This window comes from Triticum aestivum, chromosome 1A (genome assembly GCF_018294505.1).
Source record: "Triticum aestivum cultivar Chinese Spring chromosome 1A, IWGSC CS RefSeq v2.1, whole genome shotgun sequence".
Taxonomy (NCBI): Eukaryota; Viridiplantae; Streptophyta; class Magnoliopsida; order Poales; family Poaceae; genus Triticum; species Triticum aestivum.
The window spans coordinates 3,660,306-3,680,019 of NC_057794.1; the positions used below are offsets into that span (position 1 = coordinate 3,660,306).

The 19,714-nt window shown below is 42.8% G+C and overlaps 1 long non-coding RNA gene across 1 annotated transcript; it reads right to left on the reverse strand.

Annotated features, from left to right (window-relative positions):
• Nucleotides 1-1,020: 1,020 nt before the first annotated feature.
• On the reverse strand, nucleotides 1,021-4,045 carry LOC123062062 (uncharacterized). Its single transcript, XR_006429480.1, has 4 exons — nucleotides 3,611-4,045; nucleotides 3,421-3,505; nucleotides 2,648-2,842; nucleotides 1,021-1,335 (listed from the first exon to the last, which is right to left on the reverse strand). It is a non-coding gene; the product is annotated as an uncharacterized lncRNA (long non-coding RNA).
• Between the last annotated feature and the right edge of the window lie 15,669 nt (nucleotides 4,046-19,714).

Genomic DNA, 19,714 nt, shown 5'->3' on the forward strand with positions numbered 1-19,714 from the left:
AAAATTCTCACTAGTATATGAAACTGACAAAACAAGAGACTCTCTATCATGAAGATCATGGTGCTACTTTGAAGCACAAGTGTGGAAAAAAGGATAGTAACATTGTCCCTTTTTATTTTATCTTTTTTTGGGACTTTTTTTATTTGGCCTTTCCCTTTTTTGGGGGGGACAATGCAATATGAATGATGATCATCACACTTCTATTTATTTACAACTCAATGATTACAACTCGATACTAGAACAAGGTATGACTCTATATGAATGCCTCCGGCGGTATACTGGGATAGGCAATGAATCAAGAGTGACATGTATGAAAAATTATGAACGGTGGCTTTGCCACAAATACGATGTCAACTACATGATCATGCAAAGCAATATGACAATGATGAACGTGTCATGATAAACGGAATGGTGGAAACACTACTAGATTTTCCAATATAACTGAGGGTCAAATCACCGTCGGATATTTCTATACACCGTCGAATTTCTTTATAACTAACGGTACACCATCGGCTATCTCCCTTCGGCTATGCTTGGTCGGCCATTACAACAATAGCCGACGGTACTGTAAGGCAATACCTTCTCGCACGGTAATTAGCTGACGGTGAGCCATTGGGCATGTTTTGGTAGCCAGCCGTCTCACAAGAAGTCGACGACACTTATAGTTGACGGTTCCCCGTCGAGTATTTATTTTCTTACAGTTATTACTTCCCTTCGGCTTTTGCAATAGGTGACGGTATATTTGACCCCTCAGGGTTCATTATAAACGAGAGGAGAACCAAACTGTCATCTAGTATGATCACTGATTGTATATACACCCCTTGAGGGATTCCTATAGTTGAGAGGCCAATGAACGCCCTCAATATATAGATTCACCGATGGTGTGAAGTCTCCGTTGGCATACGTTGTAGCTGAGTATTTATTACATGGTAGGCCAGTAGGCATTCCTCGAGGATTGTTTTCCATTTCATATATATATATATATATATATCTCATAATGCACAACCCACACATGACCAAGTAACATATATTATATTTAGCGCAACTTTCAAAATATCACAAGAGTTACATCAAAATTACATTGATCATCATGATCTATCTAGGAAGTTTAAAATGCAAAACAATATAATGGTCCAAGGATTATGCGTAAGTTACATTGACCAGAACTTCATAACTTCACTTTGTTGCATGTCTTCAAGAATGAGCATTAGACTCGTCACCCTAAATCACCATATGGATCATAATGCTCATCACTATATAGATCATAACAACCATCGTCATAAACATCATCACCCTTGCCATAGATCACAATTCCTCCAGTACAGTTTCTCATTCCTAGGAAATGATTAGACTGGTTGTAAGGGAGATGAAAATGATGTAATGTAGTTGAAATTTCAACAAGCATACAGTGAAAAAAGTTAGATGTTCTAATTGACTGGTTAGCCGCTATCAAACAACATGACTACGTATTTCACCTTTTGATCCTTCATATGCAATTTTCAGGGTAACATGAATCAACAGGAACGCATACTCCAAATAATAGACTGAGCACTACACGTTGTTCTGTGTACAGAAGGAATAATTTACCAATAAACCACACTGATGTCAATTTCATTATAAGTTTGCAGCAGTTCAGAACACATCATGCTTTTCGAGTTACTTGTAAGATTCATATAATTCAAAGCACATGACATTTTTCTAATTAAATGTAACAATCATATGTGTTATAGTTAGACCAAGATGGCTTGTTGCAATCATAAAATGATATTGACCAAGTACAAGGACATTTGCAACCCCACTGAAGTATTTACCAGCGTTTATATTTTATAGTCTGACGACAAAACAGAAGCATTAGACTAGCAGAACACTATTGGCTAGTTTTGGCATGCAATAAACTGATGAAGAATGCCATGTAAAGAAAGATATAAACATATTGTTCATTTGATCAACAGAGAGGCAACCTCCCTGGTTCCATTGCTATAACGAAACCAAATTTGCCATACATTCTCAAAAGCATCAAGGTCTCAAAAGTTGAGGACCAAGAGAGGCAAAGTTTTATAGGGAAAAATAAATGCTACTCTCTCTGTCCCATAATATAAGAGCGTTTTTCGTGTAGTGTGAAAAACGCTCTTTATATTATGGGACGGAGGGTGTAAAAAGGAGTACGCCTGATAGTGGGTCAAACATGCCTAATCATATTATCAAATGTTGAAATATTGCTCTCTGTGCAAATGGTTTACTGTAATTGATTATAGCAACATCTTTGCCTATATGAGTTCAACCAAATTGTGCCCCTAGCACCTTAATTAAGATGAATTTAGTGTACAGAAAACAGCCAGTCCATAGATAGATATCTCAGTTATAAAGCACATTCTAGGAAAATAGGGCATAAGCAGGTGCATACATCCTACATACCTAAGAATTAATAATCAAGTAGACTGGAAGTACAGAAATTTATCTACAACTCTTGCATTGTCACTATAAATCAACATTGAAAGTATCTCGTCCATTAACAGATAAATATAATACTACAACAAGTAAATAGTACATCACTGTACTACTTTGATTAGAACATCCAGTTTTTCATCAGAATTCAACAAACAAGATTCTCTACAGTCTGCATAAGAAAATAGAAGGAACAAAATACCTTCAGCACCAACCGGAGGTCATCACGATTGGAAATGGTCATCAGGCAAAGGGTGTGTCATTGTGTCAGGTTCACTGTTCCTCCCTTTCTCGCCCAGCATACAACTGGCTCAGTAGACCACCGGATTCTTGGAGATTCATGTGCGTAAGCTCAAAAGCTTTATATTGTTGCTCTTCAGAGAGGTCCAACTGAGACCTGCATGATAGCATAGCGCGTGTACGAACAACAAGTAAGAACCCCTGCTCTACATCTTTGAGAAGGAACACACGAGACATGATGTTAACATGTTAGTGGGTGCATCAGCCTGAGGCACATGAGTTAAATGCTACAGAACTACAAAATACTGAGAAGAAAGCAAAAGCAAGATTACAGAACTTACATTTACATCTACAAACCAAAACTGAAGGAAAAAGAACCAGGAATGTACATACTACATGAATGGAGGGCCTCTTCAATGTCAATTGGTTTGCTTGGCAGGGACTGCTAGTTAAGCTATACAGTAGTATGAAGTATACATCCCGATCCTGATTACATACACTGACACAGTGCCTCCTCTTATGTACTAGTGCCAACTTCTGCAACTAGCTAGTCTTGAGCAAACATACATGCATCAACACAAGCTAGCTAGCTCATCTCGATGGCACCAAATGGCCACTTGCTATTTAATTAAATTATTTTTCAACAAATAGGCTTGACTTTATTTTCCAAACAGGCCTATCTTTGTGTTTCAACAACCATACAGACAGAAAGTAGACCTAAACAGACATGCATACAGCCATGGCTTCGTTGTAGAACTTGAATCCTATGGAACCATCTCCTCCATGTTACCGGTGATCAACTTCAACCACAGGATCAAACCTGCACCCAACCAACAAAAACAAGCTCACGAATGATTACTGCATCACGCATACGTCGCAAATATGACCTGCTTGACGAATTGCGCAAAGGAAGAGGCGACCGGACCTGGTACAGGCGAGTGAAGGCAACACTGTGGTCCACTCCGCGACATCAGGTGGCCACTCTGATGAGGAGGAGGTGGGCCGATACATGGCGTTGGCGTAGGAGGTGGAGGGAGAGAGAGCCGACGAAGAAAACAGCTTCAGTACTAAGGAGCTACGGCGAGCACCTGTATTGGTGGGGCGATGAGGTCCAGGCGGCCAGATCCGGCAGCGTCGTGGCCGGGGGCTGCCAGATCTGAGGGCAACGATGACGGAAATGGGAGTCAAAAGGACACGCTTTCGCACAGGGAGGAACATCTAGGGGAGCGGATGATGTTGCTGGGCCAGGGAGAGCAACGAGGCCAGGGAGGAGGTGCGCAGCCGGATCGATGGACGACGGACGGGTTGGCGCACGACGGCGGAGAAGAAGTGGATTGCAGAGATGATGCGGCATGGGAAGTTTCAGTGGGAAAAGGGATGAGAGATGGGAGGACGTGGGCACGTGGCAGATAGAAGACGGGACGTGCAAAAAAAGGTAAATGGCAAGAGGGAAACAATGGCGGGAGGTGAAAATGGTTAATGCTAATTGACAATTTTTTGCGGGGAATGGTAATTTACTTTTTTTCTACAAAAGATTCCAAAAAGATACATACCACATACTAGGTAGAAATAAATCTATATGTATACCTACTATTAAAGGGAATAGGTATTCTTGGTTTGGTTTAGTCCTTTTCGTTTGGTTTACACACGCTAAGCGATTTGGGCCAGGTACTTGTATGTTGATGGGCCTTTTATAGGCTTTCATAGAGATTGCGAAAAATAATTGTGTCAAAATAAATCAACATTGTGGGACGACCTATGTATCTTTCATATTTACTAATCCCAACTCGCTCTAAATATACGAGTGACAGTTATCATATTTAGGGCGAGCTAATTAAGCGAATGAGCTAATAAAGGAAGGATTGTAGGCTTAAATAGAATATTTAAATGGATGTGGTTAATTAAGAAAGGATTATGGATAAATCGGCGGAATAACTAAAAGAAAGATTGTGGTGTTAATAAATTCTAGAATATTTAAATGGATGTGGTTAATTAAAAAAGGATTATGAGTAAATCGGTGGAATAACTAAAAGAAAGATTGTGGTGTTAATAAATTCTACATGAAGGATTTGAGGTAAAAAGTAGGATAATTAAAAAGAAGGATCAGTAGACTTCAATGTGTTGGGGCTACTAAATTAGAAAAGGAAGAATTTGATTCCCGACTAAAACGGATGAGGACGTCATGGTAATTAATGAAGGGATTATACTTAAATGCCATTAAAAATGATTATACTTAAATGGAATCAGTGGGAGATTATCCCCGGCAAAGAAAATGTGAACACGGCTAAATTGCAACGTATTTTTTTATGTTTATTTTGTAAATGAATGCTACATTGCAGCATGTTTTTTCCCGGTGCTGTGGGACATTATGCTTGCACAAAATATGAATTTTTCCCGTTGCAATGCACGGGCATATGTGCTAGTTACTATATTAAAGTAATTATTTTTATATTTTTCTTAAAAAGTAATTCTATAATTTTTTTGCAAGAAAACTTTCAATCTATTCATCTTCAACCAATGGCAGTACAACGAACCCAGAATAATAAAAATTACATCCGGATCCGTAGACCACCTAGCGACGACTACATATGCACTGAAGCAAGCCGAAGATGCACCGCCGTAGCCGGGCAAACTTGTTGCAGTAGACAATCGGGAAGTTGTCGTGCTAAGGCCTCATAGAACCAGCGCAACAGAACAGCAACCGCCGTCGATGAAGAGTAGCGTACATCGGAAGGATTCAATCTGAAAACACATGAACGTAGACGAACTACGAGCTGATCTGAACAAATCCACCAAGGATAGATCCGCTAGAGACACACCTCCACACACCCATCGATGATGCTAGACACGCCATCGAGACAGAAGCAAGGCAGGGAGAACATTATTCCGTGTCTACGGAGCCGCCGCTGTCTCGTCTTCCCGAGCAGGACACAAACCCTAACAAAACGTGAAGAAACAACTGAAAAAAGAGCCCTTTCCTCATGATACTTTGTAAGTGCACATTTTCTTTCAAACATGGCATTTTAAAACATTTCTATATGTATTGTTTTGGATCCATTTAAAAACAAGTTGGGGCAGGGCAGGCTACAGGTGAAACCCATAAGATCTCGTGACCAACTCATGGCTCTCGCACATGGATAGCAAGCTTCCACACACCCCTGTCCACAGCTAGTTCTTTGGTGATTCTCCAATCCTTCAGGTCTTAATTTTTTAACCAACCTATGGATGAAAAATAATAATATGCACTTACAATAGCAATGCTAGAACCTAATTGTTGGGGTTCAATATGATTATCGTCTTCGCCCACTGAAACATATCACCAAGAGCGGAAGTCAATTACTAGTTATTGCTATCCCTCGTCGGCTATTTTCTACAAAAATCGAGTCACATATGGACTTAGACACTATATACAAGACTACGACGAGCACTACTCTAGGGAGTGATGCCGTCAGAGAAGATATATCGTGGAGGGACAATGAATCATTTTCGACTCTCAAAAGGCTATCTCTTTATGGTACTTTGAAAGTGCACATTTTTGTAATCATACTATTTGTTGTTTAATACCAAAAAATTTAAGCATACTATATATTAATTGTGAAAACAACATAACTAAAGCACATAGAATAGAAATGCTAGATCTCAATTATTGGAAATTTTCTTATACGGAAATTATTTGGCATATGGCATCGGTCATTCCACGTCTTTATTGATGTTCTCCATTAAAACATATCACCGAGAGTGAAAGTTGATAGCCAGATATTTCTATCCCCAATCGGGTATATACTCAAATAACCGAGAGTCACACATATACCGTGGGCTATTTTTATTCATAGGTGAGAGTTTTGTTTTCATCGCCAGCTATTAAGTTTCACCGTCGAGCATTACATGTAATCCCCGTGGGTGTAGCAAAAACCGTCGGACATTACACTGAACCGTCGGGCATTAAGTTGGATACCCGAGAGTTGGATTTTCACCGTCGGGCATTGTAGTATACCGTCGGTTATTAGTGGTAATACCCATGAGTTAACAATAACCGTCCGCCAATGGCACTACCGTCGGCTATGACTGTAATAACCGATGAACCGTCTGAAGGAAATATGCCCTAGAGGCAATAATAAAGTTATTATTTATTTCCTTATATCATGATAAATGTTTATTATTCATGCTAGAATTGTATTAACCGGAAACATAATACATGTGTGAATACATAGACAAACAGAGTGTCACTAGTATGCCTCTACTTGACTAGCTCGTCAATCAAAGATGGTTATGTTTCCTAACCATGGACAAAGAGTTGTTATTTGATTAACGGGATCACATCATTAGTTGAATGATCTGATTGACATGACCCATTCCATTAGCTTAGCACCCGATCGTTTAGTATGTTGCTATTGCTTTCTTCATGACTTATACATGTTCCTATGACTATGATATTATGCAACTCCCGTTTGCCGGAGGAACACTTTGTGTGCTACCAAACGTCACAACGTAACTGGGTGATTATAAAGGAGCTCTACAGGTGTCTCCAAAGGTACATGTTGGGTTGGCGTATTTCGAGATTAGGATTTGTCACTCCGAATGTCGGAGAGGTATCTCTGGGCCCTCTCGGTAATGCACATCACTTAAGCCTTGCAAGCATTGCAACTAATGAGTTAGTTGCGGGATGATGTATTACGGAACGATTAAAGAGACTTGCCGGTAACGAGATTGAACTAGGTATTGGATACCGACGATCGAATCTCGGGCAAGTAACATACCGATGACAAAGGGAACAACGTATGTTGTTATGTGGTCTGACCTATAAAGATCTTCGTAGAATGTGTAGGAGCCAATATGGGCATCCAGGTCCCGCTATTGGTTATTGACCGGAGACGTGTCTCAGTCATGTCTACATTGTTCTCGAACCGTAGGGTCCGCACGCTTAACGTTACGATGACAGTTATTATGAGTTTATGCATTTTGATGTACCGAAGTTAGTTCGGAGTCCCAGATGTGATCACGGACATGACGAGGAGTCTCGAAATGGTCGAGACATAACGATTGATATATTGGAAGCCTATATTTGGACATCGGAAGTGTTCCGGGTGAAATCGGGATTTTACCGGAGTACCGGGAGGTTACCGAAATACCCCGGGAACCATATGGGCCTTAGTGGGCTTTAGTGGAAAGGAGAAAGGGGCAGCCCAAGGTGGCCGCGTGCCTCCCCCTCCCTTGTCCTATTAGGACTAGGAGAGGTGGTCGGCCCCCCTCTCTCTCTTTCCCCCTCGGGGAATCCTAGTCCAACTAGGATTGGGGGGGGGGGTCCTACTCCCGCGCCCTCCTCCTGGCCGGCGGCCCCCTCCCCCTTGGCTCCTTTATATACGGAGGCAGAGGGCACCTCTAGACACACAAGTTGATCATTGAGATCGTTCCTTAGCCGTGTGCGGTGCCCCCTGCCACCATATTCCACCTCGATCATATTGTAGCAGTGCTTAGGCGAAGCCCTGCGACGGTAGAACATCAAGATCGTCACCACGCCGTCGTGCTGACGGAACTCCTCCCCGACGCTTTGCTGGATCAGAGCCCGGGGATCGTCATCGAGCTGTACGTGTGCTAAGAACTCGGAGGTGCCGGAGTAACGGTGCTTGGATCGGTCGGATCGGGAAGACGTACGACTACTTCCTCTATGTTGCGTCAACGCTTCCGCTGTTGATCTACAAGGGTACGTAGATCACACTCTCCCCTCACGTTGCTATGCATCACCATGATCTTGCGTGTGCGTAGGAATTTTTTTGAAATTACTACGTTCCCCAACAGTGGCATCCGAGCCTAGGTTTTATGGTTTGATGTTATATACACGAGTAGAACACAAGTGAGTTGTGGGCGATACAAGTCATACTGCCTGCCAGCATGTCATACTTTGGTTCGGCGGTATTGTTGGACGAGACGACTCGGACCAACATTACACGTACGCTTACGCGAGACCGGTTCCCCCGACGTGCTTTGCACACAGGTGGCTTGCGGGCGACTGTCCCTCCAACTTTAGTTGAACCGAGTGTGGATACGCCCGGTCCTTGCGAAGGTTAAAATGGAGTCCATTTGACAAACTATCATTGTGGTTTTGATGCGTAGGTGAGATTGGTTCTTGCCTAAGCCCGTAGCAGCCACGTAAAACTTGCAACAACAAAGTAGAGGACGTCTAACTTGTTTTTGCAGGGCATGTTGTGATGTGATATGGTCAAGACATGATGCTAAATTTTATTGTATGATATGATCATGTTTTGTAACCGAGTTATCGGCAACTGGCAGGAGCCATATGGTTGTCGCTTTATTGTATGCAATGCAATCGCGATGTAATGCTTTACTTTATCACTAAGTGGTAGCGATAGTCTTGGAAGCATAAGATTGGCGAGACGACAACGATGCTACGATGGAGATCAACGTGTCGCGCCAGTGACGATGGTGATCATGACGGTGCTTCGGAGATGGAGATCACAAGCACAAGATGATGATGGCCATATCATATCACTTATATTGATTGCATGTGATGTTTATCTTTTTATGCATCTTATCTTGCTTTGATTGACGGTAGCATTATAAGATGATCTCTCACTAATTATCAAGAAGTTCTCCCTGAGTATGCACCGTTGTCAAAGTTCGTCGTGCCCAGACACCACGTGATGATCGGGTGTGATAAGCTCTACGTCCATCTACAACGGGTGCAAGCCAGTTTTTGCACACGCAGAATACTCAGGTTAAACTTGACGAGCCTAGCATATGCAGATATGGCCTCGGAACACGGAGACCGAAAGGTCGAGCGTGAATCATATAGTAGATATGATCAACGTAACGATGTTCACCATTGAAAACTACTCCATCTCACGTGATGATCGGTTATGGTTTAGTTGATTTGGATCACGTGATCACTTAGAGGATTAGAGGGATGTCTATCTAAGTGGGAGTTCTGAAGTAATTTGATTAATTGAACTTAAACTTATCATGAACTTAGTTCCTGATAGTATCTTGCTTGTTTATGTTGATTGTAGATAGATGGCTCGTGCTGTTGTTCCGTTGAATTTTAATGCGTTCCTTGAGAAAGCAAAGTTGAAAGATGATGGTAGAAATTACACTGACTGGGTCCGTAACTTGAGGATTATCCTCATTGCTGCTCAGAAGAATTACGTCCTGGAAGCACCGCTGGGTGCCAGGCCTGCTGCTGGAGCAACACCAGATGTTATGAACGTCTGGCAGAGCAAAGCTGATGACTACTCAATAGTTCAGTGCGCCATGCTTTACCGCTTAGAATCGGGAGTTCAACGACGTTTTGAACGTCATGGAGCATATGAGATGTTCCAGGAGTTGAAGTTAATATTTCAAGCAAATGCCCGGATTGAGAGATATGAAGTCTCCAATAAGTTCTATAGATGGAAGATGAAGAGAATAGTTCTGTCAGTGAGCATGTACTCAAAATATCTGGGTATAATAATCACTTGATTCAGATGGGAGTTAATCTTCCAGATGATTGCGTCATTGACCGAATTCTTCAATCACTGCCACCAAGCTACAAGAGCTTCGTGATGAACTATAATATGCAAGGGATGAACAAGACTATTCCCGAGCTCTTCGCAATGCTGAAAGCTGCGGAGGTAGAAATCAAAAAGGAGCATCAAGTGTTGATGGTCAGTAAGACCACTAGTTTCAAGAAAAAGGGCAAAGGGAGGAAGAAGGGGAACTTCAAGAAACAACGGCAAGCAAGTTGCTGCTCAAGAGAAGAAACCCAAGTCTGGACCTAAGCCTGAAACTGAGTGCTTCTACTGCAAGCAGACTGGTCACTGGAAGCGGAACTGCCCAAGTATTTGGCGGATAAGAAGGATGGCAAGGTGAGCAAAGCTATATGTGATATACATGTTATTGATGTGTACATTACTAGAGCTCGCAGTAGCACATGGGTATTTGATACTGGTTCTGTTGCTAATATTTGCAACTCGAAATAGGGACTACGGATTAAGCGAACACTGGCGAAGGACGAGGTGACGATGCGCGTGGGAAACGGTTCCAAAGTCGATGTGATCGCGGTCGGCACGCTACCTCTACATCTACCTTCGGGATTAATATTAGACCTAAATAATTATTATTTGGTGCCAGCATTGAGCATGAACATTATAACTGGATCTTGTTTGATGCGAGACGGTTATTCATTTAAATCAAAGAATAATGGTTGTTCTATTTATATGAGTAATATCTTTTATGGTCATGCACCTTTGAAGAGTGGTCTATTTTTGATGAATCTCGATAGTAGTAACACACATATTCATAATGTTGAAGCCAAAAGATGCAGAGTTGATAATGATAGTGCAACTTATTTGTGGCACTGCCGTTTAGGTCATATCGGTATAAAGCGCATGAAGAAACTCCATACTGATGGACTTTTGGAACCACTTGATTATGAATCACTTGGTACTTGCGAACCGTGCCTCATGGGCAAGATGACTAAAACACCGTTCTCCGATACTATGGAGAGAGCAACAGATTTGTTGGAAATCATACATACCGATGTATGTGGTCCGATGAATATTGAGGCTCGTGGCGGATATCGTTATTTTCTCACTTTCACAGATGATTTAAGCAGATATGGTTATATCTACTTAATGAAACATAAGTCTGAAACATTTAAAAAGTTCAAAGAATTTCAGAGTGAAGTTGAAAATCATCATAACAAGAAAATAAAGTTTCTACGATCTGATCGTGGAGGAGAATATTTGAGTTATGAGTTTGGTGTACATTTGAAAAATTGTGGAATAGTTTCGCAACTCACGCCACCCGGAACACCACAGCGTAATGGTGTGTCCGAACATCGTAATCATACTTTACTAGATATGGTGCGATCTATGATGTCTCTTACTGATTTACCGCTATCGTTTTGGGGTTATGCTTTAGAGACGGCCGCATTCATGTTAAATAGGGCACCATCAAAATCCGTTGAGACGACACCTTATGAACTATGGTTTGGCAAGAAACCAAAGTTGTCGTTTCTTAAAGTTTGGGGCTGCGATGCTTATGTGAAAAAGCTTCAACCTGATAAGCTCGAACCCAAATCAGAGAAATGTGTCTTCATAGGATACCCAAAGGAGACTGTTGGGTACACCTTCTATCACAGATCCGAAGGCAAGACATTCGTTGCTAAGAATGGATCATTTCTAGAGAAGGAGTTTCTCTCGAAAGAAGTGAGTGGGAGGAAAGTAGAACTTGACGAGGTAACTGTACCTGCTCCCTTATTGGAAAGTAGTACATCACAGAAAACTATTTCTGCGACACCTATACCAATTAGTGAGGAAGCTAATGATGATGATCATGAAACTTCAGGACAAGATACTACTGAACCTCGTAGATCAACCAGAGTGAGATCCGCACCAGAGTGGTACGGTAATCCTGTTCTGGAAATCATGCTACTAGATCATGATGAACCTACGAACTATGAAGAAGCGATGGTGAGCCCAGATTCCGCAAAATGGCTTGAAGCCATGAAATCTGAGATGGGATCCATGTATGAGAACAACGTATGGACTTTGGTTGACTTGCCCGATGATCGGCAAGCAATTGAGAATAAGTGGATCTTCAAGAAGAAGACTAACGCTGACGGTAATATTACTGTCTACAAAGCTCAACTTGTCGCAAAAGGTTTTTGACAAGTTCAAGGGGTTGACTACGATGAGACCTTCTCACCCGTAGCGACGCTTAAGTCTGTCCGAATCATGTTAGCAATTGCCGCATTTTATGATTATGAAATTTGGCAGATGGATGTCAAAACTGCATTCCTGAATGGATTTCTGGAAGAAGAGTTGTATATGATGCAACCGGAAGGTTTTGTCGATCCAAAGGGAGCTAACAAAGTGTGCAAGCTCCAGCGATCCATTTATGGACTGGTGCAAGCCTCTCGGAGTTGGAATAAACGCTTTGATAGTGTGATCAAAGCATTTGGTTTTATACAGACTTTCGGAGAAGCTTGTATTTACAAGAAAGTGAGTGGGAGCTCTGTAGCATTTCTGATATTATATGTGGATGACATATTACTGATTGGAAATGATATAGAATTTCTGGATAGCATAAAGGGATACTTGAATAAGAGTTTTTCAATAAAAGACCTCGGTGAAGCTGCTTACATATTAGGCATAAAGATCTATAGAGATAGATCAAGACGCTTAATTGGACTTTCACAAAGCACATACCTTGACAAGATTTTGAAGAAGTTCAAAATGGATCAAGCAAAGAAAGGGTTCTTGCCTGTGTTACAAGGTGTGAAGTTGAGTCAGACTCAATGCCCGACCACTACAGAAGATAGAGAGAAAATGAAAGATGTTCCCTATGCTTCATCCATAGGCTCTATCATGTATGCAATGCTGTGTACCAGACCTGATGTGTGCCTAAGTCTAGCAGGGAGGTACCAAAGTAATCCAGGAGTGGATCACTGGACAGCGGTCAAGAACATTCCTAAAATACCTGAAAAGGACTAAGGATATGTTTCTCGTATATGGAGGTGACAAAGAGCTCACCGTAAAAGGTTACGTTGATGCAAGCTTTGACACTGATCCGGACGATTCTAAATCGCAAACCAGATACGTGTTTACATTAAATGGTGGAGCTGTCAGTTGGTGCAGTTCTAAACAAAGCGTCGTAGCGGGATCTACATGTGAAGCGGAGTACATAGCTGCTTCGGAAGCAGCGAACGAAGGAGTCCGGATGAAGGAGTTCATATCCGATCTAGGTGTCATACCTAGTGCATCGGGTCCAATGAAAATCTTTTGTGACAATACTGGTGCAATTGCCTTGGCAAAGGAATCCAGATTTCACAAGAGGACCAAGCACATCAAGAGACGCTTCAATTCCATCCGGGATCTAGTCCAGGTGGGAGACATAGAGATTTGCAAGATACATACGGATCTGAATGTTGCAGACCCGTTGACTAAGCCTCTTCCACGAGCAAAAACATGATCAGCACCAAGGCTCCATGGGTGTTAGAATCATTACTGTGTAATCTAGATTATTGACTCTAGTGCAAGTGGGAGACTGAAGGAAATATGCCCTAGAGACACTAGAAGAAAAAGGGTCAAACGTGAAGCACATTAGTGCCGGTTTGTATTTGAGCCGGCACTAATGTATACATTAGTGCCGGTTCCAACGGCTAGCCGGGCCGCCTTCATTAGTACCGGTTCGTGGCGAACCTTTAGCACCGGTTCGTGCCACGAACCGGTACTAATGAGAGTGGTGGCAGGATGTTGTCAGAATGGGGCCCCTCCAGCCCCTTTAGTACCGGTTCTTGGCGCGAACCGGTACTAAAGGTCGTCCTACATAAACCCTTCGTCCACCCGAGCTCGCTCTGTTCTTCCCCTTTCCCCTCTCCTCTCTGTTCTTCCCCTCTTCCTCTCGATCTCATCACACATTTTGCCCAAAATTTGTCAAGATTTGAAGGCCCCCATCCATTCAAATGATCACAAAGGTTAGCAACTTTGTCCTTTGATCTCTCATTGCTAGATTAGCTCTTGCAATGCTTTATATAGTGATTAATTTGTGAGTTTAGTAATTTGGGAGGATATATATATATATATATATATATATATATATGTGTGTGTGTGTGTGTGTGTGTGTGTGTGTGTGTGTGTGCTAGTATTTGATTTATATGCAATTTGAGGTCAAAAATAACACTTAGTTTGCATATGTAGGTGTGGTTTACTTAGTGCCTTCTAAATCTCCATCGTAGCCACCGTCGATCGCCCGCACCGTCCCGTCGCCGGCACCACCTTGTGGTGAGCCTCTTGTTCGTGAAATTTTATATAAAAATTGATGTTTGTGTGATTTGGATATATAGTTACTCGTATAATTATCTTACCCGTACGCTGTTTGTTATACATATAGTGCCATGGTTTTGATATCCGTCCCCGTCGGCCCTAGTCCTTGTTATGATTCAGATGTGGTATGTATATTCTCTTTTAAAACTAGTTGCATTTTGTGTTTATGACAAATTATGCCCATCAAGTTGACATAGAAATTTTTTCTAGGAGGTATGTGAACCGGAAATTCCAACCGACCCTATTGCCGAGAGGTTAAATTTAGTTGAAAGAGAAAAGGAGTACTTGAAAGAAAAGTTGAAAAGAATTGAGGGGGAGAAGATGGAATTGGAGTTGCATGTTGCCGATGTCGTCGATGATCACAAGATCAAGATGGAGAAAATGCGCTTGAAGATTAGAAAGATTAGAAAATATGTCATCGATAGTGATGCTTGGTATCATTATGTTGTTGGATCCATTGTTACCTTAGTTGCGATCTTGATCGTATTTGTTGTTGCATTTAAATGCTTTAGCTAGAGAGTTATTTGTTTGTTGCATTTAAGTGTTGTATGAACTTTATGTATGAACTTGTATTAATTTGGTCTATTCGGTGTTGTGTAATGAAGATGAGCCGGCAATGGATGTACGATGACCGATGCTCTCCCCAGTTCGTTGAGGGCGTGCATACTTTTCTGCTTGCGGCTGAGGCAAACAAGCGGTCGGATGGTTTTATGCTTGTCCATGTGCTCGCTGTAAGAATGGTAACAATTACTCTACGTCAACAACCATTCACGTCCACCTGCTTAAGTCCGGTTTCATGCCCCATTATAATGTTTGGACCAAGCACGGAGAAAGAGGGGTTATGATGGAAGACAATGAAGAAGAAGAGGACGACGACAGCTATCCTGGCCATGGGTTCCCTGAATACGATGATACAACAATGGGGGAAGAAGCTGAGCTGGTAATGCGGGAAGAAGCTGAGCCGGCAATGCGGGAAGAAGGTGAAGAAGAGGCATCAGATGAGCCCGTTGATGATCTAGGTCGGGCCATTGCCGATGCAAAGAGAAACTGCGCAAGTGATTTGGAGAAGAAGAAGTTGCAGCGCATGTTAGAGGATCACAAAAAATTGTTGTACCCGAATTGCGTAGGTGACAAGAAAAAGCTGGGCACCACACTGGAATTGCTGCAATGGAAGGCAAAGAATGGTGTATCTGACAAGGGATTTGGAAACTTGCTGGTAATGATAAAGGATATGCTTCCAAAGGACAACGAATTGCCCGAGAGTACGTACGAAGCAAAGAAGGTTGTCTGCCCTCTAGGGTTAGAGGTGCAGAAGATACATGCATGCCCTAATGATTGCATCCTCTACCGTGGTGAGTACGAGGATTTGAACGCTTGCCCGGTATGTGGTGCATTGCGCTATAAGATCAGCCGCGATGACCCTGGTGATGTCGAGGGCCGGCGCCCCAGGAAGAAGATTCCTGCCAAGGTGATGTGGTATGCTCCTATAATACCACGGTTGAAACGTTTGTTCCAAAACAAAGAGCATGCCAAGGCGATGCGATGGCACAGAGAAGACCGTAAGAAAGACGGAAAGTTGAGAGTACCCGCTGATGGGTCGCAGTGGAGAAAAATCGAAAGAAAGTACGGGAAGGAGTTTGCAGATGATGCAAGGAGCGTATGGTTTGGTCTAAGTGCAGATGGCATTAATCCTTTTGGGGAGCAGAGCAGCAACCATAGCACCTGGCCTGTGACTATGTGTTTGTATAACCTTCCTCCTTGGTTGTGCATGAAGCGGAAGTTCATTATGATGCCAGTGCTCATCCAAGGCCCTAAGCAACCCGGCAACGACATTGATGTGTACCTAAGGCCATTAGTTGAAGAAATCTTACAACTGTGGAATGGAACAGGTGTACGTGCATGGGATGAGCACATGGGGGAAGAATTTGACCTAAAGGCGTTGCTGTTCGTGACCATCAATGATTGGCCTGCTCTCAGTAACCTTTCAGGACAGACAAACAAGGGATACCACACATGCACGCACTGTTAGGACGATACCGACAGTATATATTTGGCTAATAAGAATGTGTACCTGGGACATCGTCAATTTCTTCCGAGCAGGCATCCCGTAAGAAAGAAAGGCAAGCATTTCAAAGGTGAGGAGGATCACCGAACGAAGCCTCGCCACCGTACTGGTGCTGATGTACATGATATGGTCAAGGATTTGAAGGTGGTCTTTGGAAAGGGTCCTGGTGGACAACCTGTTCCGAATGACACTGATGGACACGCACCCATGTGGAAGAAGAAATCTATATTTTGGGACCTGCCCTATTGGAAAGACCTCGAGGTCCGCTCCGCAATCGACGTGATGCATGTGACGAAGAATCTTTGTGTGACCCTGCTTGGCTTCTTGGGCGTGTATGGGAAGACAAAAGGTACACCTGAGGCACGGGAGGACCAGCAACGTATGCACGGAAAAGACGGCATACATCAGGGTCATGCAAGCTACGCTCTTACCAAAGAAGAGAAGGAAATCTTCTTTGAATGCCTGCTCAGTATTAAGGTACCGTCTGGCTTCTCGTCGAATATAAAGGGAATAATAAACATGGCAGAGAAAAAGTTCCAGAACCTAAAGTCTCATGACTGCCACGTGATTATGACGCAACTGCTTCCGGTTGCATTGAGGGGGCTTCTACCGGAAAACGTTCGATTAGCCATTGTGAAGCTATGTGCATTTCTCAATGCAATCTCTCAGAAGGTAATCGATCCAAAAATCATACCAAGGTTACAGAATGATTTGGTGCAATGTCTCGTCAGTTTCGAGTTGGTGTTCCCACCATCCTTCTTCAACATCATGACGCACGTCCTAGTTCACCTATGCGAAGAGATTAATGTTTTGGGTCCTGTATTTCTACACAATATGTTCCCCTTTGAGAGGTTCATGGGAGTCTTAAATAAATATGTTCATAACCGTGCTAGGCCAGAAGGAAGCATCTCCAAGGGCCATCAAAATGAGGAGGTCATTGAGTTTTGTATTGACTTTATTCCTGACCTTAAGCCGATTGGTGTTCCTGAATCGCGGCATAAGGGCAGACTGGATGGAAAAGGCACGCTAGGAGGGGAACAAATAATATGTATGGACGGACATTCTCCCACTGAAGCACACTACACAGTTCTACAGAATTCCGCCTTGGTGGCTCCGTATATGGATGAACACAAGAATTTGCTACGCTCCAAACACCCGGAGTGGTCTGGTGACTGGATTACACGTGAACAAACCAGGAGTTTCGCCAGCTAGTTGCAAGCACGTACCATGCATGACACCTCTATTGAAGATGACCTGTACTTGCTGTCCCAGTTACCATCTTCGAATATAATGACTTTCAAAGGGTACGAGATAAATGGTAATACATTTTACATGATCGTCCAAGATAAGAAGAGCACCAACCAAAACAGTGGTGTCTGCTTTGATGCAGAAACCAAGACGGGAAAGGAAACATATTATGGTTATATACAGGACATATGGGAACTTGACTATCGACGTGGTTTGAAGGTCCCTTTGTTTCGGTGCAAATGGGTCAATATGACACGAGGCGGGGTAACGGAAGACCCGCAGTACGGAATGACAATAGTGGATCTCAACAATCTTACGTATGCAGACGAACCATTCGTTCTAGCCAATGATGTGGCACAGGTTTTCTATGTGAAGGGCATGTCTACCAAGCCAAGAAAAAGAAAAGATAAGGAAGCGAATGCATCGTACGATGAGCCAAAGCGGCACATAGTTCTTTTTGGTTAGAGAAACATCATGGGAGTGGATGACAAGACAGACAAGTCAGAAGATTATGAAAAGTTTGATGAAATTGCTCCATTCACAGTGAATATTGACCCGAGCATCCCGTTAAATGATGAAGATTTTCCATGGCTACGACGCAAAGGGACACACGCGAAGAAAAAGTTTCGCACCCAAAGATCTGGGATGTGATCGGCTTAACTATCATCACTTTCTTCTGTGTTTCACACCCAGGAGGGAATCTCTGTAATAGTTAGGGTAGCTAGTTATGTGTTTTGGCATTTGAAACGCGAAGAAATTTTATGTGCAAGCAAATTCTTTCATGCATTTACTGATTTTTTTTCAGCTAAATGACCCTGAAATTGAAAAGCATTTCAAATGAACTCAGAAAAGGATGAAAGTTGGCATGGTATCATAATTTCACCCACATAGCATGTGCAAAAAAGTAGAGAGGGTTACCGCAAAAATTGGATGCACTTCGTGTACAAAATGGACAATCTGTTTCAAAGTATCAGGGTTTCGGACGAAAACTCATCCGTTACAAAGGCATTTCATTTTTTAAATAACTTAAGCATTACCAAATTTAATATAATGATAAAACACACTAATATTAAACATAAGAAAAAATAATCACTGGAAAATGTATTTTTAAAGTTAAGTTATTCACACAAATTTCAAATAATTCAAAATTTAAACTATTCAAATTTAAAAACTACTGGCACTAACTGAAAGTTTCTAAAAACTATCAAAAATATTCACAAAGAAACTCTAAATACAGCAAAAAAACAACTAAAAATAAATAAAACAAAATAAATAAAGCAGAAAACAAAAAACTAAATGAAAAAGCCCACCTACCGGGCCACAGCGGCCTGCATACGACTAGAAACCCAACCTGTTGTTGGGCCAGGATGCAGGCCCGTAAGCCCAATAGGCCCCATAGGGCAGAGTAGCAGAGATAGGCCCAGAAGGCCTGCATTTCAGAGGAGCTCGAAGGAGCAGCCGCGGCTGGGTTTATAAACCAGTGCGCTGCCCTTCGCTAGGCGAGGTGGGACTAAACTTTGCGCCCCTCGCCTGGCAGCGCACCCGCCTTTAGTACCGGTTCTTGGCACCAACCGGTACTAAAGGGGGGGCCTTTAGTACCGGTTGGAGCCACCACCCGGTACTAAAGGGGGTCGCTTCCCGCCGCTTGGGCTAGCCAAAATAGACCTTTAGTACCGGTTGGTGGCTCCAACCGGTACTAAAGGTGCCTTCTATATATACAACACTTCGAAAAATTTCATTCTCCCCCTCTGTTTCTTCCCGATCGATCGACGCCGCCCCCGTCCTACGCCGCCCCCGTCGCGCGCCATTGCCGTCGCCGCCCCCACCCTCGTCGCTGCCCCCGTCGCCGTCGCCGCCCTCGTCTCCGTCGCCGCCCCGGGCCCGTCCCCGTCAC